This window comes from Gopherus evgoodei, chromosome 3 (assembly GCF_007399415.2).
Source record: "Gopherus evgoodei ecotype Sinaloan lineage chromosome 3, rGopEvg1_v1.p, whole genome shotgun sequence".
NCBI classification, from domain to species: domain Eukaryota; kingdom Metazoa; phylum Chordata; order Testudines; family Testudinidae; genus Gopherus; species Gopherus evgoodei.
Window position 1 is genome coordinate 110,219,063 of NC_044324.1, and position 23,875 is coordinate 110,242,937.

At 40.6% G+C, this 23,875-nt stretch overlaps 1 protein-coding gene across 1 annotated transcript in view; it reads right to left on the minus strand.

Moving 5' to 3' along the window:
• EPB41L2 (erythrocyte membrane protein band 4.1 like 2) overlaps nt 1–23,875 on the minus strand; it is a 271,001-nt gene that overhangs the window by 97,476 nt on the left and 149,650 nt on the right.

Here is a 23,875-nt window from a genome sequence, read left to right on the forward strand (position 1 = left end):
TGGATTTTTTAAGCCACGAAAGTTTATGCCCGAATAAATTTGTTAGTCTTTAAGGTGCCACTGGACTCCTCGTTGCTCTTATTAATAAAATTAAAACTGTCAGGATATGCATACCATCTTGTTGCATAATATCACAAGAGCTGATGCTAATATTTAGCTCTAACTACTTACAGATGTCTTTTGTGTTAACACTGTGAAAAACGTGACATAACATGTTTATTACAAGAAAATAATGTTTGTGCCTTGGGGGGTGGTGGTGGTGGGGTTTATGAAAGCTGATAGACTGATAGTCTGGGTGAAAGACCTTTACTAGTCCAGATAAACAGCAGAAGTCCAACCTGTTCTACACTGCTTCAACAAATCTCAAACATGACCTGAAGGGATCAACTTTAGGGGATGAGAATAGTTCACTCTCAATGCATATTCAAGTCCTTAGCCTCTTTGATGGCTGTCAATTCCTGTAAATCAAAGTAGTTGGGGATCCCAATGAGGATACCAAACTCATTGCTAATCTTTTTCATGAATGAAAAACTCCATATCCAGCTACTAGTCCCCTGAGTTATCCAGCTCTATACATAAAGAACACCTGTCAAAGTCCTAGGTTAAAGTACACTAAGAGTAGTACACTAGGAGGGATCTGATTGCTAAGAAGGTGGTATCTAGGCCAACTAAAATGGAGGAGGGCATTCCACATATAAAAACACTATAAAAATTGATATCAGATATAGATATAAGAGTGGTGGGAGAAAAACGGGACACTGAAATCAACACAACAGGCAGAGAGCAATGTAATATGAAGATCGGAGACGTGAGCACAATTGTGAAGGGCCTCTAAGGTTAAAGTACACTAAGAAGCTTCCTGTCCCAAATCTTTTAAATTTATTTAAAACAATTTTACTACTGTTACTTTTTAACATCCAAAGTATAGATTATAGATGAGATTAAAGATTAAACTAAACACATTTTAATGTACATAAATAATAAAAATAAATTTTAAGTACATATGCTTCATGCTATAAAAGGTATACAATGAAGACATTCTTTGCCCCCAAAAGCTTACAATCAAATATATTAAGAAAAAAAAGACTGGATTGACTGGGAAATCCAAAGATTGAAGCATTGTCTCTTCTGCTTATTATTGTTGGCTTACTGTCTTGTGAGTACCTGGGATGAAGCAAGTCTAGGAAGGATCTGATTGCTAAGAAGGTGATATCTAGGCCAAATAGAATGGAGGAGGGCATTCCACATATAAAAACACTATAAAAATTGATATAGGATTAGAATATATATATATAGGAGTGGTGGGAGAAAAAAGAGACACTGAAATCAACACAACAGGCAGAGAGCAATGGAATATGAAGATCGGAGATGTGAGCATTTGTGTAGGGCCTCAAATACAAGAAATAGAAGTTTGAACTGGATGCTGTTGCCATTATCAGAAGTTTGTCAGATAGCAATTTTAGGCAGAATTTCTAGAACAAAATGCAGCAATCTAATCTTGTACCTCACCTTACAAGGAAGCCCTGAAATAGGCTTTAACAGATAGTAAACAACGCAGGAAGAACTCTACAGAAGCAGTTCAGGCCCATGCAGGGGAATTCCTGAGTTAGAACCAATAAATGAATTACTTTGGAGCTTGAAAGGTGCAGAAGTACTATTAGTTTGAATATTTGTTTGGACTTTCATTTGGACTTGTTCATGTTACCCACAAAGGGGTTTAGATTTTCACATGACTGTCACAGGAGGTGTCATCTGACACCCAGAGGGGAGTCAGGAGAAGATGAAGGCTGAGAAAGGCCATGGCAGGGCTGAGGGAGAGCCCAGTAGAGAATGCCAGAGACTAAGGGTATGTCTTCACTACCAACCGGATCAGCGGGCAGCAATGGATACCCAAGCGCTCTCCTGTCAACTCCTGTACTCCAGCTCTGCGAGAGGCACAGGCAGAGTCAACGGGGGAGCGGCAGCAGTCGACTCACCATAGTGAAGACACCACAGTAAAAAGATCTAAGTACACTGACCTCAGTTACATTATTCACGTAGCTGAAGTTGCGTAACTTAGATTGAACCCCCTCCCCGCCCCCCGCAGTGTAGACCAGGCCAAAGACTGTGCAACGCTGCATCTAGAGATGAGGGGGCACCCAACAAGGTGAGGATATGGTTTATAGGGTCCAGCTTGGTTTTGGCCTTCAGGCACTACCAGAATATAAATGCTTAATAATAATTATTTTCTCCCACCAATTTGGTATCTTGTACATACAGACTAAACTGTACAGGCACAGACTCTCAATGTACATATGTAAAGCACCTACCACAGTGAGACCCCAATCTCAGGTTAGGAACATGCAGTGAGAGCAACAGGCAGTGTTTATTTTGCTAGTATAGAAAGTACTACATTCAAAATTCAATTACACATATGATCAGTTATGAATCAATGTTTACCATAAAATAAATCATTTGAATGTATTTGCTCAGATATAAGTACTGATTTTGCCCAAACCATTCCAACTGGAATGTGTTTTATATATGTATGACTAACGTAAAGGAACATATTATATCTAAACTTAATTTTACTTATGTTAGATTTGCCACCACTGAATACTTTGCAATACGATTTTAATTGACACCATGAAAAAAATATAATACTTATTATCTGACTCATTAAATTTTAGCTATTTCTAAGATTTACCTATTTAGTGAGAACTGCGTAAACTTCTGCAAAGTAGCTTGAAAAACAAAACAGAACAACCCCTTCCCCAACAGATATTTTTCGATGGAAAATGTGTGTTAAATGCCTACTTGGCAGAACAGGGAGTGTAATCAAAGTATATGTTACACATTACATAAAACAGGTCGATAGTAAAATGCAAACAGAGTGATGTTATCTGTGCTGTGATATGGAACCAGGAAATACATGCAAAAATCAAGTATGTAGCCTTTATGTATCTTAGTCACATACACAATGTAAGGCAGTTATGTTCAGTTAACCTTAAGATCAAAGATGTGAGACACTGCAGGAAACTAATATCATCTACATTGCCTCAGCTTACCTCTCTCTGTTAAAATGGAGGACTGGCTAATTGCTAAGTAAATGAATGTAACTAGTTTACCTGTATATGCATAGGAAATAGAAGACTAACTTCAAAGGAAGAGTCCACAAATTAACTGCATTGCCTATTCTTCCTCAGAGGAAAGCCCTGCTGTAACAATTTCTGGGAGGAGGCTTGTCAGACTGCTAGAGAGTTATAAATACTGGACCTTGGGCATGATCCTTTCATCTCTAGTCTTCTGAACTTTAAACAGGGAAAGTTAAAAACACAGGACTGAGATATTTCAAGTAGTTGTTTAGAATACCTGGAAAATGCAAGGAAAGACTTTACATCTAATCTGCCTTTGACTTCTAACGCATTGGAATAACTCCAAAGTGATTTTTGCAAGCCAGCAGATAACACATCGCTGCTATGATCCTGATCTATGAAAACTGAAAGTCACTTGTATGTATATGATTCCTTAACCATTCAAGTGACTCTCTTCTTGTGTTTTATTAATAAATCTTTAGTAAATTTACTGAGGATTGGCTGACAGTGTGATATTTGGGTAAAACTGCAAATTTTAGATAGATAGAGAGATAGACCTGAGGACAAGTGTGAGATCCTTTGGGACTGGTAAAATTTTAAGTATGATGAATAGGGTCTTCAGTAACCTATCACTATATTAGACCAGTTTGCTTAGATGAGAGCCAAGGGCTGGAATGCCTAAAGGCCCTGGGTTTGGCTTCCTGTTAACCAGTGTGGTTCTACAGAAGCTCTTTTGATAGGTTCAGTGACTCTATCAGATTAAACCACCAGTTTTGGGGGACTGCCTGCCCTATTTCTTGCAGTCTGCCTAGATTGCAGGATTCTTGGTGAGGCCCATGGAGGCACCTAGTCACACATGTATAACTAAGGCCAGGTAACCATCCACCAACATGGACGACAGTCACCTAGCTAACTGGAAATGGTAAAAAGTGTTACTTGGAGATGCCACTGTCAGTAAGGAATCTAGGAGTACTCCTAAGTTAGGGACTAACTGACTGATTATATACCTTCAATCAAAAGAGGCTGCATTATAGCTGCAAATTCTTCAAATATTTCCTCTGGCCACCAGCATAACCTGTGTCTTGCTCGGGTTCATCTTCAATCATCTATTCTTCATCCATGAGCTGATCTCATCCAAGCATTCAGCCATCTTGGTGGCAGTGGTATTGTTTTGAATAGTGAAGAATAAGTAGAGCCGTGGGCAATCTGCATATTGTTGGCACTTGAGTATGCATCATCCTTCCAGTTCACCTAAATGGCTGCATGTAGATGCCGAAAAGGACTGGAGAGAGAAAATCGATTCTTGTGTGACTCTACAAGTGAAGAGTATCGGCTGAGGTACTGTTTCCCATTACTACTCTTCAGGTACATCCTCTGTTGGATGCGATGCTATGGAAATATGGACTATTCAAAGACTACAATACTGAGCTATGACTGATGCCATAGGATCATGGAATATTCTAAGACAATAGTTTTCGTTTTATAAGTATTATACATACCCTTATGGACTGGTTATGATTTATTCCTGGCTAATTGGGTAAAGTAAAAATGTTTCCTGAAGGAACTAAACTCAGGAAGGGTAATTAATGCAAATTGCCCCAATATAGAAACAATGCAAATAACAAGCCCTCTTGAATGTTTTGCTTCACGTTGGGACTAGCAGATAAGTATGATTTAGTTTGAAAGTCTTTGTAAAGAAAGGACTTGAAACTGTATAAAACAACAGCCCTGACATGGGAAGAGTTCCACAGATACCAGCCGAAAATTGACAGGCATGAGACTGTGTCCAATAGCATCAAGTCCTGATGAGAGGACTTCAAATACTTCAGAACTTCCAAGGTCTCCTTAAGGAAGATGGATGACTACTGGAAAGCTAGGCATGCATATAAGCTATTTATTATTTTCAGATAGGATTATCATTTGAGAGAAAATGTGTCATTCACCCTAAGGAAAGAAGAACTGCAGATGCTGAACTGAAGTCAGACCTGCTGACATGATCACAGTGAATTGCAGCCTATGACCCTGACCTGGAGGAAGTGGACTCCAGAATTCCACTTAGAAAAAAATGATAACTGGAGGTCTGAGACCTAAGTAGGGTGCCCTTCAGGCAGCCCCAAGAAGGTAAGAGGTGCATTTAACTCAGGAACTGCGATACATCCTGCCACAAAGGACTTAAAACCATTTCAGTATTTTTCTGGATCCCTGCCAGATCTGTTATGCAGGACAGTGGTGTCTAATAGTGTCAATGCTGACTACAGGTCCAGGAAAATAGACATCAGCCTCTGTCTATTGACAGCAGGAGATCATCCTTCAGTGTCATTAAAGTGGTTTCCCTTCCTAGGTGACAAAACAAATCTCTGAACAATTTAGCCTGTATAGAAATAACTTCTTCAGTGGTTAACTGAAAATAAGAATTTTAAATAATTTTATTAATTTCAAGATTTCTGTCAGATACTGTGTGCACAGTAATCTGAGGTGCGTCATTTGAACGGACAGGCACTCCTAAAATAATTTCTTTCCACAGAATCAAAATACTACCGTCTGTGCAAATGACTACAGCTTTATCAGTTTTTCCCTATACCAGTGATTGTCAGTACAAACAAGGTACTTCCATATGCTTTTACAGTTGATAATTAAAAGCAGACCTATTTTCCACTTGCTGGGTACCAGATTTTTGGCACAGTATTTGTTGCACTGGAGACAGCAGCAGACAAGACAAAACAAAGAGGTTCAGACCAGTTTGCTTACAATATATAAACGGGTGGGGAGATTAGGCATTCAGCTTTTGGAAACATTATTTCAAAAGCTAAATACAATCTGTTGCTGGCACAACCGTACGTGAGCGGCATGCAGCCTTACATTTTTTTTAACGGAATCCTACATGCCTGTTCTGCTATTTGTGGCATTTATCAATGGGGCCAAAACATGGCATTTTTGGAGGCCTGGCAGTTTAAAGGAATTTTTGCATTTGCTTATCCTGCAGATTTCAGTAGATACCATACACCACTGCGATTCCACAGAAACGCCATCAGCTGTATATGTGTAGGCTCTTGTGACACTGAAGTTATTGTGTCTAGCAGACAGTGATAGAAAGCTCACAATATACTGTTCTCCTTGAGTTATGTATTTCACTATAGTTTTTGTATTATTACACTATACAAATACAAATGCCAATGAAAGAAAGGTATGCAGAGAACAAACAAAAATAGTGAAGGCATTGTTTTTGCTCCCCTCCCCAAGAAATCAAAGCATATTAATTCAGGACTGCATTGTTCGGTTGACATCAGGGACTTTAAACTTGGCTAGAGTAAAAACTTTCAAAAGTACCCTACAAGTTTAAGATCAATTTTCAAATGACTTAAGTCTAACTGAAATCAAATGAGATATAGCTGCTGTTGAAATTTTTACCCTAGATCCTTAAAGACTGAGGGAACTATTTCATCAATTTGGAGCAACAACTTATTTTCCTAGTTTGTCCTCAAATTTACTTGGAAAAAACTCAAGTATACTTTCTTCCAAATTGCATCGTCTCCAACATATACAACTGATTCTGACAAGCATATTTAGAGGAGGGAGAAGGAGGATCTCTTGTGAAATCTGTCAACTGTTTATAGTAGAGGGTTTTTTGAAGTGTCTTATCCTGCTTTATAAAGAACACAGAGGAAACAATGATCATCTCTGAGCTTAACTGAAAAAACTACTATATGTAAGTTACATATCAAAAGCACCCCTCTGGGTTACTTCAGAAACAGTACATGCCATGGATAACTAAATCATGTGCATCACTTGCTAGTATTATAACTTTTCACATCAGTGTCAAAAACTTTATATTGAAAATAGTACAATAGGCTCTTCAATTAAATAGGAGGCCCCACTTCGCTAGGTACCTTACCAACACAGTAGCAGACAGTCCTTGACTTGAAGAATTAACAATCTAAATAGATAAGACAGATGCAGGATAGGAGAAGGGGTTTTTATATATGTAGATATACCTATCTCATAGAACTGGAAGGGACCTTGAAAGGTCATCAAGTCCAGTCCCCTGCCTTCACTAGCAGGACCACATACTGTTCCTGACTGTGTTTGTGTGTGGGCGGGCCCCAGATCTCTAGATGGCCCTTCAAGGACTGAACTCACAACCCTGAGTTTAGCAGGCCAATGCTCAAACCACAGAGCTATCCCTTCCCCCCGTTAAACACACAAGCGGAGTGACCACTGATGGTAACAACTGCTATGCTAGTTTCATGGGGGTTTTTTGGAGGGGAGGGGATACTGAAGAGGGAATAAGCTAAATGGAAAGAAAAAGGAATGGGAGTGGGTGAAGAGGACAGGCCAGGAGAGAAAGGGCTCAGAGGGCAGGTGTGGCATGAAGATGAGATGAACAGACTGTGATGGAAGGCGAGGGAGAGGTTTGAAGAAAAACAGCCAATCAGCATAGGGCAAAGAAAGTCCAAGTAAAAATTGTAGATAGTTTGCTGAATGTCCCGGCTTTGGCTGCTTTTACTACTGGCTCCTCTGCAGTTTTCCCCAAAAGCACATTGTGGAGTAGGGGAAAAGAGAGGCACCGCCTAGATGCTAATGCTCCCAGAGTGGAGGAGTGTTGCTACCTTTGCCACTTATAACCTAGTGTGAAAAGATTGCAATTAACGGGTCCAATCCTGTAAACTTTTACTCACATGAGTAGTCTCTTCTTAGGCAAGTAGACACACTAGCTGCAAAAGAATTCCTCATGAGTATTTAAAAATACTGGACTCAATCCAGCGAAGTGTACCAAATTTGACACTGTTACAATTTTAGAAAATATGTGGTACCTGACTAGTAGAGCTGTGAAAAAAAAATTTCGTTTTGCTGTCAGTTAAAAAAAAAATCGTAAAAAAATTGTTTGGTCTGGGTAGAACTAAAACCAACATTTTTTAAATTCTGGGGGAAAATAAAAAGCATCAGAAAATTTTTGTTTAACAAAAGCAAAGGAAATGAAGATCTAATTTCATAAAATAGAGGAGGAAGCTCCCCTCTGATGTTTAGGTTACTGCATACTCAGCAGGGATATGGGATGTCCAGGTTCAAATCCCAATGCTGGAGTACATCTCAAGTGAGCACAATACCCACCAGGCTATAGCATATTCTATGACAGATCTCTTTAAATCTCTCCAGTTGAAACTGTCCACTTTTGTATAAAATATTTGAATAGCCATTGGGCCAAAGACAGGGAGTGAGAGAATGATTCTATACAATTTGTGAAATGTTTCAGTCAACCCAAAGCTGCAATTTTTGGTAAAAAAAGTTTCAGCTGAAAAATTTCACCCAGATCTACTGAACAGAGCAGTTACTTGTATTCATATACCAGGCTCCAGATTTTACAACTCAACAAATTAGATTTTCAAGGAAAAACAAATAGTTGATAGTGAGACTATTCAAAGGTTTCCGTTTTCCCAAAACTACTTAAGGTTAGTTTGTTTTATTCCCATTTTCCAGATCAGTGCAGTCTTTTACCACAAGATGAGGCTCCAACTTTAAAGATAATGGCACCAACGTTATCCATGCCTTAAAACACAACACAGTCTTATTGTGGCATATTATTTTGGAAAATTATGATGTGCATTAAAAATGGTTACCCACCTTCTTATAACTGTTGTTTGAGATGTGTTGCATACACCCATTACACTGTAGGTGTGTGAGTGTCCCATGCTGAAGTGTTTTCCCTAGCAATACCCACAGGAGCAACCCCAGCAACCATCAAGATCCTCCTGCTCCAAAGTGAGGTTATAAAGGGTGAAGCACCTTCATTTCCTTCATATCAGAAGCTACGGTAGACTCTGATGTATTGGGAAAGAAAGGTGGATAGTGTAATGGACGTATGCCACACATCTTGAAGAAAAACAATTACAAGAAATTGAGTAACTTTTTTCTTCTTTGAATGTTTGCATATACCTGTTAACCTGTAGGTGACTCCAAACCACATCAGGAGAGGGACTATAGGACTGCTTTTTCTACATTTCCATATTTCCTTGATGAGGTAGAGAGCATACGTTTGGTGATATATGAATGGAAGACAACATCAAGGCCTTGCAGATGTCCATAATTGGAACATGTGCCACAAATGCTGCTGAGAACGTGCCAAGAGTTTCTCAGGAGGTGTTATTGTGTTACTCTTCTGACATCATGACACATTGTGATGCAGCTGGTGACCCATTTCAAGAGTCTCTGCATTGGGATTGATTGATCTCATACATTCTGCATAAGAAAGAAAAAGCTGGGAAGAAACTTGAAAGGGCTTTTTTCTATGCAGTGTGACTAAAAAAACATTGTGTGGAACCATCATTCATCCTTGTGAGTATGTAGCTTTGGGAAGAAAACCAGAAGGTATGTAGACTGATTCAGATGGAAATCGGTACCACTTTTGAAAGAAACTTAGGATGTGATCTAAGCTGACCTTTGGCCTTGTAGAAATCTGTGTATGGCAGATCAATGACTAATGCATTCAGTTTCTCCCATTCCCTTAGCACAGGTGATGGCCACTAAAAGCTACCTTCATTGTCAGGTGCAAGAGCGAACCCAATACTAAAAGCTCAACAGGAGGGCCCATCACAGTGGACAACACTAAATTCAGATCTCAAGCAGCTGAGTCCCCGATAGGCAGAAGCTACCTATCAAGACCTTTCTTGTTACTATGTATAGATCTCTAAATAGACTCACAGATAAAGACGACAGCTGAAGCTTCGGACACTGGAAGTTCAGGCTTGGACCATGTGGTAGTGAGAAGGAACTCGAGAGACAGGCAGTCTGCCCTCCTCTGTCTCCTCGGTCAGAGATACCAAGTAAGCCAGGTCGTAAGTGTGGACAAGCAGACACTGCTTTCAAAATTCTCTGGCTCCAGGCACATGCATACCCACAATGGAATACACATAAGGACCAGCATTCAAAGAAGGAGGATCATTCTGCTATGATCTTGCTTGAGCTCGAGGATGACCCTGGAAAATTGGGATACTGGTGGGTATACATACAGCAGACTTCTGCCTCGCAGAGACAGGAAAGTATCTGCTGTTGATCTGGGGAACAGAACTGGGGACACGAGTCACATATAGAGTCCAACAGAAAACCCCCTATGCACAACACCCAAGCTAGAATAATTTATACTGAGACCATTTGTGATCTAATCAGTTAACTCATGAGATTAACTCAAAAAAATTAATTGTGATTAACTGAAGTTTTAATCTCACTGTTAAACAATACCAATGTGAGATTTCTAAAGATAGCTACAGCACTTGACCCAAGATTTAAGAATCTGAAGTACCTTTCAAAATCTGAAAGGGACGAGGTGTGGAGCATGCATTCAGAAGTCTTGAAAGAGCAACACTCCGATGCGGAAACTATAGAACCTGAACCACAAAAAGGAAAATCAACCTGTTGCTGGTGGCAACTGACTCAGATGATGAAAATGAACATGCACTGGGCCACACTGCTTTGGATTGTTATCAAGCAGAACCTGCCATTAGGATAGACATGTCCTCGGGAATGGTGCTTGAAGCATGAAGGGACACATGAATATTTAGGGCATCTAGCATGTAAATATCTTGTGACAGTACCAGGTTAATGCCTGTTCTCGCTTTCAGCTGACATTGTGAACAAGAAGCAGGTAGCATTATCTCCTGCAAATGTAAACAAATTTATTTGAGTGATTGGCTGAACTAAAAGTAGGAATGTGTGAACTTGTAGGTTTTGTTTTTTAATAGTTATTTTTTTGTACATAATTCCACATTTCTACGTTCAATTTCTTTACATGACAGTTGCACCACAGTACTTGTGTTAGGTTAATTGAAAAACACTATTTCTTATGCTTTTTTACAGTGCAAATATTTGTAATAAAAATACATCGTGAACACTCTGAAGTTTTGTATTGTGTTGTAATTGAAATCAATATTTTTGAAAATGTAGAAAACATCCAAAATAATTAAATACATGGCATTCTATTATTGTTTAACAGTGCGATTAATCGCCATTACTTTTTTTAAGTCGCTTGACAGCCCTAGTCTAAATTCAAGAATCTGCTAGGCTCTTCTGAACCCTTGGAAAGTGAGACACCCTGAAGGGGACAACTTTGAATGCAGAAATTCTACAACTTGACTGCCTCCTGACAGACTGTCTGAACTGGCACCCGCTTGCCTGCTCACAAACACTGGTGTACTATGTCAGTGAGTATCTGAACAATCTTGCCCTGAATGTGAAGCAGGAACTGCTGACATGCACAGAATATGGTGCACAACTCGAGTACATTTCTATGTAACCTGGCCTCATGGGCAGTTCATAAACTGAGTCTGTAAGATCACCCAGATGCACTCTCGATGGGAACTCCCAGGCACACACTGTCTTGTCTCATTCACCAAGTCAGAGATGACAACACCCTGTCCAGAATGCTTATCAACTTGTCTAGATGGTGACTCAGAGGTCAAAAGATTGACTTGAACCATGCCTTCAGCTCGCTGAGGGGTCACATATGTACATGCAGCCACATGACTTAAGAGTCTGAGGGAATTTCTCACAGTGGTTGGAGGCTGGATATTGAGGGACACCGAAGTCCTGTATAATCTTAAATCTAGAAAAAGGTAGAAAAAGTCTGGCAGAGGTTGAACCCAAGACTGCCTGGATGAATTCTATCCTTTTTAGAGGTGACAATGTCCACTTTTTTTTTTTAATTTCAGGCCCAGGACATTGAACGGACACATAGTTTGATGGATAGCAAACTGTACTTGGTGTCTGGTGAGACCCTGAATCAGTTAGTGGTCCAGGTAAGGATACACATGGATGTCTCTCTTGTGACTATAGACTGCCACTACTGCCATGTACTTAAAGACCCTTAGTGCTGATGAAAGGCCAAAGGGCAGGACAGTGAATTGATAACCACTATCTCCTATGAAGAACTTAAGAAACTTCCTATGGCCAGGATGGATCACCACATGAAAGTAGGTATCCTTTAAATTGATGGCAGCGTACCAGTCTTCAGGATCTATGCAAGGGATAATCGCAGGGGACAGGCAGGTAACGCATGATATGTCCCAGTTCCACCATGCTTAACTCCCACTTGTCTAAGATGATGTAGGAAATCAGATAACTTGTCCCAGAAAGGCATAGAAGGGCCAGTGAGATCTAGGTTGACTACCATGCTGTCCTTGAAACAAGAATTAAATTGGCAGCTTCGAGGCCTGGGGATACCAAGATTAAGAGATCGAGGAAGTAGAAGGCATTGGTCACCTCTTCTGCAACCTTTACCTTCTTTTACGTTGGTCAGTCTGATGGAAGGGATCATTACCAGCCTAGACAGCAATATTATATTTTGTCCTCTTCATCTCTGGACTAAGACTGAGATCCAGGATGGTAGGGTACCAAGAGGGGTCCTCACTGACAAAGAGCTAAGATCTGCATGTGATGCAGAAGTGAGAAAAGCACTTCTTTGTACTGCTTTTGAAACCATGACAAATGGAGCAACTATCTCTAACACAAGCATTTGACACAGTGCGAATGGGCATAGGTTCTCTGCAGCTGGAACTAAGTTTGACAGATAAGGGTCCCCCAGTGCCATGCAGGGCCCAAAGGCCCAGCTGAACAGAAAAAATCCAAATAGTAAAATAAAATAAAAACTAAAACAAAACATGGATTTTAAGCATCAAGTCATGAATAAAAGTATCACTAGGTATATCCAAGTAGATAAGTTTTTGTTCACAGGGAACACAAATGCTAAGACCACCGATGGAGGGGTGGTTTCAGCTTTTATACTCTTGCTCTGGAGCACTAGGAGTTTTGCAGTGGGCTGGGCCACCCATACAGATACCGCTAGGGAAACCTCTCTGACATCAGTAAACAAAATGCATATGTCTATTACATAGTAAGTGTGTATGCAAGCACTCAGAAAACATTTTTATGAAAATACTCTTATTTTGAATAAGCATGTCTATTCTTGTAATATCTTCAACTAAGTAGCTGTAATGCAGGCTTAAGTACTAGGCTCTAGCTCATACATTGAGTTATTATAAATAAAGACCTGTAAAGATAAAGCATATTCTTAACTATACTTTACAGGTGTTCCTTTTTGCTGTTTCCCTAGGTTGAAGGGTGATATTTTTCAAACTAATTTTAAACTTTGTCAAATTCAGTTCAGAGATATTTTTTGTAGATTCAGCATTTTTTCAAAAGTTAGACCTTCACAAGGCAGAGAAAAAAAAGCACATTTTTACTTTATCTTGGCAAACTGCAAGTAACTATTAAACACTTACATCAAGTCCAATACATTTCAGTTATTCATACATGCATAAAATATGGTCATTCAGGCATCCTTTAAATGACTTGTCATAAAAAATTAATTAGAAGAGTGCCTTCAGTGTATGAAAAAAGTCCAATCTTCATTTACTTCAAATTCACAGCTATTATATAGCCAACAATTTATATCATATTGAAGTTATCCTATCCTCTATTAGAGTGTAGACAAATTACACTTAAAACAAATAAAACCTCGCAAAATGATTTACATCTGCAATAAGGCATTGCCTTCTCCTGCCCTAGAGACTGCAGTACTACAAGAAGCAAGGTTTCTATTCTCAGAGCAAGAGTGACATTTGCATCTTCCTAAAAAAGAACATGCATTTCCACTTGAGCTCACACAATTCAATTATTAGGCAGGGTGTTAGTCAAAATAAAATTGTTCCTTTGAAGCACTAGGAAACTGTTTCAATTCTGGTCCATAGACATTACCTCATGCATTTTAAGATTCTTCTCCCCCTCATTCATATCCCCAAAATTACTAAAATCCAATGGCTCTACATTCACATCTCCCAAGTATTACAAATACTTGACCACACAAAAAAATTGTTTCATTCCCTAAACTTTTTTTTTTCATTTCATTACACATGTAAGCACATGGGCTCAATTATCTCTGTTTAAAACACTTAGAAATTGCCACTAAAATCTTTCACTGCTATCATTTTGAAGAATTTCTCTTTTTTTTGTTAACTTTACATTGTCTTATTCCTATAAATGAACTTAAATTGCTTTCAATGAAACTCTGTGACCATCGTAAAGTGTACAATATCTGAAGTTTGTTTCAACTCCTATTTCTCCAGAAGTTGAACTATTAGGAGACAGCCCTTCCTCCCCCCCTTCCTCACATTACTGTGACAAGTAAAGAACATATGGATATCGTCATTAACAGCAATAGTAGTTTTAAGGTTAAAACATTACTCTACAGTGCTAACATTTTCTCTGCATACACCCCATCTCCTGTTCTAATAGTCTTTCAACTTTAGTGTCCTTTTTTGGTAAAATAGATCATACTTGAATATTTAAGTCATTTACCTATGCCCTAATCATCTCTAGCCTCAAATACTGCAACTACTTTCTCAATCTTCTTGATACTCACATTGTTTCACTCTAGTCTGTTCAAAACGCTACTGCTTAAGTCGTCCTCTCCTGCACAAATTACATCACTCCCTCTGAACTCCTCCTTTGTTTTACTGCTACCCTGGACAACAATTTCAAACTTCCTGTTCTCACTTTCAGAACCGTACACCCTTCTCCTGTCCATATCTTCTTACCTTCTCTCAATCCCAACCCTCTTACCTTATCTCTCAACGCCCAACCCTCCCCTCCACTCCCTCTATTCTGCTAATAAATTGGGCCTTGGTGTGCCTTTATTGCACTTTGTCCAATTGCATCCCATTCCTTTGCATGGATTAGTCTTCCAAATCCTCTTTACTAAGACAACTCCTGTCTGTCAAATCCCTCCTAAACTAAATTTACCATGTCACCTAATAAGCACAGCGTTAATTCATTAGATTACAAGTTTGACAGAAACATCAAGATGCACAGCCAAAACTAAATCTTCCTAATGGAGTCCTGGTCCTTCCTTCCCTGACTTTATTTGCCAGGCAAATTTAGGTTGTAAACCCTTGTGGGAGAGACTTACCTTATCTGTTCCTGAAACCACATTGTAAAAGCCACCACTCTTGTCAAACTGGTGGTCTTTGCTCAGAAGAATCCCCAGGCAAAATTGCTAAAGATACTTTGTTTCCCCAAATCTTTCACCATTCTGACTAGAAGAACTGCCTCGTACCAGGGCTCATAATTACTGGAACACTATTTCCACGCAAAGATACCCATAAAGTAAAGAAAGTTACCCTACAGTAACTTGGTTTTTTTAACTGTGTCATTCACATGTGCTTCAGGTGCATGAGATCAAAATCTTTTTGAACAGCAGTGTCTGTTCTGTGCCCTGCATGTCTCAGGTCCTCCATAGCCAAGGGTATAAAAGGGATGGATGGACGGACTGCTCTCCAGTTCCCTTGCCAAAATGGAATCCATATGACCAGGACTCTGTAGTAATGGGGACAAAGGGTGGACCACAGAATACACATGGACAACATATAGCATATGTAAGTAACTGTTCTTCCTTCTAATATACCACTTTGGTGACTCATAAGCAGTAATTAATGAGCCAGAGGTGGGTGCTCAGAGTCTACCAAAATAATAATAGCAGGCAGCTATACCAAAGTGGGCATCAGATCTAATACTAAGGAGTAGTTCTGAGTGAAGGTGTCACTGAACTGCAGGTAACTGCTTTACAGATCGTTGAAAATCTGTATAGAAGCTGTTTGTGATCTACTGGAATGGGCCTTCGCAAGCCCAGGTATGTCCAAGAGGGCTATGTTCAGCATGTTCAGATGCTGCCAGGATCCATTTAGACATTCTTTGGGTGGAGACTGGTTAATTCTTCATCCTTTTAGCAAATGCTAGACACAGTCTAGGAGAAATTCCAAATGGTTTTGTTCTATCCAAATAGTAGGAAAGAGCTCTGACAACATCCAAAGTGTGATGTTTGGCATTTCCTCACGAAGAAGGAGTGTTGGGAAAGAAAACCAGTAGGGGATCATCTGGTTAGGATGCAACTCAAAGACTGCTTCAGGTAAGAACTTCAGGTGAGGTTTCATCATCACCTTGCCCTTGTGGAATACTGTGTAGGGAGGTCATGCCACAAAGGCTGGATCTCCCCTACTGAGTTTATAGCTACCAAAAGAAAGCATTCTTCATAGATGGTATAAAGATCAGATTGCTAAGGGTTCAAAAGGAGGTCTAATCACTTCTGTTAAAACTGTGTTGAGTCCTCCTGTCTGGTGGGAAGACAAGAATAATCCCTTTGAGAAATCAAGCTTGTTGGGTGAAAGAAGGCAATGTATCCGTCCATGGGAGGAAGCTAAGCAGAGACAGCTGCCAGATGTACTCTTCTGGAGCTGATGCACAGACTTGAACAAATCAGGATTAGCGAGTAATCTAGGATGACTACTGGAGCCTCCAAAAGGGAGTAAGTGAACCCCTTCCCATTTGCTGCATAATTTTTTCTAATGGAGTCTTTTCTACTGCAAGTGAAGATGTTCTGGACTGCTAAAAAGCAAGATTTGTCTGTGGTTGTTAGCCATCCAGCATGTAATACAAGGTGTGAGTCAATTCAGAGACCTTGGCACCATGCAAGTCAGCAGAGATATCCAGAAGGAAATAATGCCATGGATTGACAAGACAGCAGCTGCATTCACTAGCTTGTATGAGATTTGGCCATTGCAAATCTCTGTCTTCATGACAAAACTATGAATCCTAAACAAAAATGTTATTTTTACCTTAACATACAGGTGTGAAATCTGAAAATCCACCAAAGTATAGACAGACATCTAAATGCTTTAGGCCATGTCTACATTCCAATTATGTCAGCAAAATTTATGTCACTCAGGAGTGTGAGGTATCAGAGGGGTAGCCGTGTTAGTCTGGATCTGTAAAAGCAGCAAAGAGTCCTGTGGCACCTTATAGACTAATAGACATTTTGGAACATGAGCTTTCATGGGTGAATACCCACTTCATCGGATGCATGTCAGGAGTGTGAATATTCCACCCCTGAACGACAAATTATCCCAGCATAAGTGGTAGCGTGCACAGTGCTATGTCGATGGACAGCTTCTCCAACCAACATAATTACTGCTGCTCGTTAGGGGTGGTTTAATTATGCTGATGGGAGAATTCTTCCCCGTTGGCATAGAGCAAATACATGAGAGATCTTGCAGTGATACAGCTGTGCCATTGTAAAACTCTAGCGCAGGGGTTCTCAACACATTTTTTGGTGGCCTCAGAGTGTGGCCACCAACTCTTGCTGGTGGCCACTGTTACAATTTTAATCAAAATTCCTAATTAAGTTTAGGAAAGACAAATATGTACATGTACATGTCCAAATCACCACAGTTTATTTATGTTGGGATATTTTGCAGACTCAATAATAAAAATAACATACACATGTCTCTATTCTTTACTGGACCTAAACAGAATAAACACACAAATAAGGTACTTTGCATGTTCTTGTCTTTTTTGTTGTTTATTTTGCTTTTTTGGTTACTTTTTTTTTTTTTAAATAAAGAGACTTACTAGCTAGTATGTCTGCTACTGTGAAAAGTGATATGAACAAACATATAAATATCACTTTTCACAGCAGCAGATTTACTCAGCCTTGACAAGCCCCGGGACAAATTAAGCCCTGGATGGAGAAGTGGGTAGGGAGCTAGTGGGGGCCAAAGGTGATGGGGAAAATGGATGGGAAAGCTGGGGGAGACAGTAGTGGCCAGGGGAGAATGGATGGGAGTGAGGCCAGATCCGGAGCCTGTTGCCCACCATCCCAGGGAAGGTGGGAAACTCACTAGCAGCCTGCTACTCCAGCATTTCTCCTCTCAGAGAGGGGTAGGTGGCCTTTGGGGAGGGGCCACTCCTTTGTCCTCCTCCACCATCACCACCCAGGAGGCTATGGCCGCAAGAAAAGCCCCTGGTGGTCACATGCAACCACACAGTGTCCACATTTGAGAAATGCTGCTCTAGCGTAGACATAGTCTTAACCTTAGACTACCATGGTAAATTGACCTACGCTATGCAAATCCAGCTAGGTGAATAACGTAGCTGGAGTCGACGTACCTTAGGTTGAGTTACCACAGGGTCTACACCATGGTGGGGGGCTGGGAAGGGGAAGGGGTGTCAACGGCAGATACTCTCCGGTCGACTTACCTTACTCTTCTCGTCAGCGTAGAGTACTGGGGTTGACTGGGAGAGCAAGCTGCTGTCAGTTTGGCAGGTTATCACTAGACCCGCTAAATCAACTTCCAGCGGATCGATTTCAGAGTGCCGATCCTAGCTGTAGTGTAGATGTGCTCTTAGAATGCAAATACCTCAAGGAAATACCTTGATTAAACATAACGGATTTATAACAAATGCCAAGATCTGTCAGAGTTCAGTAAGTCCCATCTTCAGAGTTATCCAGAAAAAAAAAGATGAAAACATCTGGGTCATATATTGAGAACGAAGTTATAACATCTGCCTGGTAGACATGCCATTGGGCAACTCAAGGAAAACAAAGGGGGACAACTCAAATAATCCCTCTTGCAAAGATTACTTAGAGATGGAAAATGTATGAGACATAACAGAGGAAATGCAAAAAGGGGTGGCACAGGGTAGACAGCGATGGAGTCCTGTTCATACACTAAGCAACATTTGATGAAGGAGGAAAGATTCAAATTAAGAACTATGAAATGACAGCCGTTACACCAACATTCATCTGTTACGCTTGCAAAAAGTTTGCTATGTGTTTGTGACAGGTTTTGGTTTGATAACATACCGTCATCTGATAAAAGAAAAAAACTTGATTTTCTAAGGGCAGTTCTAAGCTTAAAACGCTGCAATGGTACAGCTGCACTGCTGCAGCACTTCAGAAAAGATACTACACTAATGGGAGAGCTTCTCCCATCAGCAGGGCCAGTGCAAGGATGTTTCGCGCCCTAGGCAAAACTTCCACCTTGTGCCCTCCTCCTCTCCACCCCAGCTCCTCTCCTCTGCCCCAGCTCACCCCTGCTCCATCTCCACCTCGAGCACACCGTTGCTGCTTCACTTCTCCCGCCTCCCATGCTTGCAGCGCCAATCAGCTTAGGCGTCGCAAGCCTGAGAGGTGGGAGAAGTGAAGCAGCAACAGCGTGCTTGGGGTGGAGGTGGGGCAGGGGTGAGCTGGTGCGGGGAGTTCCCCTGCATGCCACACTCCCCCCTTACTTGCTGCAGGCAGCCCTCCCCGCGCTCCTCTGCCCCAGCTCCCTCTGCCTAAATGCTGGCAGCGACCGGGGCAGCCGAAGATATGGCAGGCGCAGTCGCTGCCGAAGAAAATGGTGCCCCCCAAATCCTAGCGCCCTAGGCGACCGCCTAGGTCACCTAAATGGTTGCACTGACCCTGCCCATCAACATAGTTAATCCACTTAGGTGAGAGGTGGTAATTATGTGCCGTCTACCCTGGGGGTTAGGTCGATGTAACTGCATCATTAAGGCTCCAGTGATCAGTTTCTCTGTCTGCTTTCAGAGACTGGTGCTATCTAATTGCTCTATACCTCAAAAGCACTCACTTGTGAAGATCAACAGGGTTCAATCTTTTCACCTATCCTTTTTATCTGGATGAAGGAAGGAGGGTGGGAGGGGAGAGAGGAATGAAAATAATATGAGCTACATCAGTCCGCGGTAAATTATGAACTCAAATATTTGAGTGCCATATAGTATAAGCGTATGACCTAAAATGTAGGATTAGGGCAATCAGCAATAGGAAGGGGGCAGAACTAAAACCCCTCCAGCACATCAAGGATCTACAACCTATCCTGAAGGATGATCCATCACTCTCTCAGATCTTGGGAGACAGGCCAGACCTTGCTTACAGACAGCCCCCAAACCTGAAGCAAGTTCTCACCAGCAACCACAGACCACACAACAAAAACACTAACCCAGGAACTTATCCTTGCAACAAAGCCCGTTGCCAACTTTGTCCACATATCTATTCAGAGGACATCATCATAGGACCTAATCACATCAGCCACACTATCAGAGGCTCGTGCACCTGCACATCTACCAATGTGATATATGCCATCATGTGTCAGCAATGTCCTTCTGCCATGTACATTGGCCAAACTGGACAGTCTCTACGTAAAAGAATAAATGGACACAAATCAGACATCAAGAATTATAACATTCAAAAACCTGTTGGAGAACACTTCAATCTCCCTGGCCACTCGAATACAGACCTAAAAGTTGCAATATTACAACCAAAAAAAAATCTTCAAAAACAGACTCCAACGAGAGACTGCTGAATTGGAATTAATCTGCAAAATGGACACCATTAAATTAGGCTTAAATAAAGACTGGGAGTGGATGGGTCAATACACAAAGTAAAACTATTTCCCCATGTTTAATTCCCTCCCCTCCACAACTGTTCCTCACAACTTCTTGTCAACTGCTGCAAATGGACCATTTTGATTACCACTACAAAGAGTTTTCTTCTCTCCTGCTGGTAATAGCTCACCTTAACTGATCACTCTCGTTAGAGTGTGTACAGTAACACTTATTGTTTCATGTTCTCTGTGTGTGTATTTATATCTATATCTATATCTTCTTACTGTGTTTTCCACTGCATGCATCCGATGAAGTGGGCTGTAGCCCACAAAAGCTTATGCTCAAATAAATTTGTTGGTCTCTAAGGTGCCACAAGTACTCCTATTTCTTTTTGAGAACTTTAACACTCAATTCAGAGACTTCCAAACTTTTGAGTTTCTTCACTTTTGGGTGGCTTAATAGTTACAGTTTTGTAAGCAGAATTACGGTTGTAAAGACATATTCATAACTGTGTGACAAAGTTGTGCCTGAGAAATGGAGAGATTATACTTTTAGGACAAATCCACCTGTGACACTTTGGGAATTCACCCAAATTAGTAAGGGGCTCTGTCACTTCCTGCGCTGTAACCCTGGGTGCTTCTGTGCTTGCAGGTTTGGCTCAAAACCCTGACACCAAAAGCCTGCTCACAGTACAATGATCTCACCCTGGCTTCCACCAGACTGCTTACTCCTTGCAAGGTGACACCAGCAACCGCTCAAGTCCCAAATATCCCCAAAACCAGCTCCTCTGCAGTGCTTAGCTCCTCTCACTGCAGCACTCACAATCTTATCAATTTTGCTGCTTCTTTAAAGAAACAGAACACAACATTAGTCTTACTTTGGTTGAGGATTTTACTCTTCATTCTGAAACACTATACTGAGATGGTTCAATAATAAAACAAAATTACATTTGTTAACAAATAAACATTTAAATGTTACCAAGTAGACGGAATTGAGTTAGAAATAGTCACAAAACAAAAGTAAAAATACACTTAAGACTAAAACTTAACCTAAACTAGAGGGATCTGACACCATGTTAATTTTTGCAGTCTCCACCCTCTGTCAGGATAGTTAAGTAACTATCCCCCTCACTTGTTAATTTGATGGCTTTGCTTACCTTTTACATAAATGTACTCCCATTGTCTCCATTGCTCAATTTACACTGGAGACATGTTCAAGCAGGCAGAACCACATTCCTTTGTCTAGGGCAAGGTTCTTTATGCCCTACTTGCCAGCACATATTTATAATGTGTTTGGCAATATTAAAATTTTTCATATATCACCAATACTTCTACAACACAATAATATTAATGGCCAGCGTGTTACCAGTTCTCATATGATACTTTACACGACACCTTTTACACACAGATTATGACAACAGCTGAGTTGGGATACACTCAGTTGGTCAGACCAGCTGAGACTCACTAAAAGATACCAGGGAGTCTCTTGCCCTCTGGCAGTGGGGTGCTCTTAGGGATACATCATGTACAGATCTATTCTGACAGCCTACCTGTTAACAAGTCGTTACTGGGTCATTAAAATATTTTTAAAAAGCCAATATCTCTAAGCATCTATGCTAAATTACAGTAAAGCTACATCTTCATAAAAGCTACTACCCAAAAATCATGTTAGAAATGTTTGTCTTTCCCAATATAATCCACTAACAAAAAATAAATAGGGCCCTGATGTTAGAAGTAACTGACAAGATATGATCTTAAAATATGTTTTTAGGCTCATTGTGTATCAAAATATAACTACTTGTTGATTTTTTTCCCCCTACTTCTCCAGCTTTTAGCACCCAGCAGTCTAGAGTCAACTTTCAAAGTAAAACAGCAATAACCTCAGCAGGAAATGTCTCAATTATAAAAGCACAGTTAGTATATTGTTCATGAAAAACTGCAGCTTTGAATTTTTTGGTGGAGACAAGATAGCAATGCTGTATGTTTCACACTTACACTCTTCAACAGTAAGAAAATTTCTGATAGCTTCTACATTACTTTAGGAATTATAATGGCAAAGTTTCAACTAATATAGAGTTTCAGCACTTTAAAAAGCATATTTTCTGTTACACGAAAGAATGGTCAAATCTACTATAGCAAATTATGTCCACTAGCTTAGGACTGGATACATTGTAGTCCCTCATTTCATTATTCTGTTACTGCTGTTCAGAAGTATTGAAATGACCTCATCCCTAATATTAGCAGTGCTTCCAGCAAGCTACCCTTAGACGAAAGACTCCTCATCCTCAGGAGCACCAAATAATCTCCAAAATTGCTTCCTATAATTAAAAACCAAGAAAGGAATAGGATACTTCAGAAGACTAGGGAAACTCAGATACACCTGATATTTTAAGGTATCTGCTGCTTTAGCATTCCTTCTTCAGATAGATCACGTTGCAACAGCAGATCTAGAAAACAAAAGAATCAATACTATCTTGATGCAAAACAGCTGCCTGAAAAGTCAGCCAATAGAAGTAGCCATACAAGACACCACACCAAATTTAGTGTTGAAAGAACCCCACAGTTGCTCCTTTAACTATTTCATCCAACCTTGCCACTAACTGTAGCACAGCACTACTCATGGGCTAGGACCCCACTGTGCTGGGCATTGTACAAAACAGAAAGACAGTTCCTGTCCCTTATAATCTAAGTATAAAACAGGAGATGAAAGCTTGATACAGACAGATCAAAAGGGGAGTACAAGGAAACAACATTCTGACCAATATTGTCTCATTATGCAGCAGTCCCAGCACACCAGCATCTGAACAATTGTCAAGGTTTTTGTAGGTATCATAGCAAAGGAGAGAGTTTTAGGGAGGAATCTGAAGGAGAATAATGATCTGGCTTTGCAGAGGTTTATGGGGAGTACTTCTTAAGCATGAGGGGCAGCATGGGAGGAAGCCCAAAAGTGCTCGTTTGAAAATTTAACAAGTAAAAGTATGGAGGCAGGGATCACGGGTCAGTTGGAGGTGGAAGTTGACTGAGCGGTGGTAGGGTAAAGATAGATCATGAAGGGCACTGAAAGCGAAGACAAGTAGCTTATGACTGATGTGACAGAGACCAGGAGCCAGTAGAAAGATGCAAAGAGGGGGTGATCAAAGCAATGGGCTAGAAAAATGATCTTTGAAGCAGCAGGCATGTGTGGGGCAAGATTGCCTTTGTCAAGAGTTGCAGTAATCTAGACATGAGATGAGAGCCTAGATGACTGTTTAAACTGTGTGGATCGACAGTACAGGTTGTATCTTACAGATGTTATGCAGAAGGAATCTGCAAAACTTAGATGTAGCCTAGATCAAAGGACTTAAAGAGGTTTGACTTAGATGACCCCCAGGTTATGGGGCTGAGTAAGAGGAAGGTGGGGGTGTCCAAAGTGAGCAAAAAAGGAAGCAGCAGAAAGGGCTGGGGGTGTGTGGCTCCATGTGACATACTGTGATTATTGAACCTGAGCCCTCTCTCCCATGCACTGTGAGTTCGAGTGCTATACTTAGCAGTTTTCAGGGAATGTGTGTTGTGCTTGTTCCTTGTTTTTTGTTGTGCATTCAACAAGGGGTCCCATCC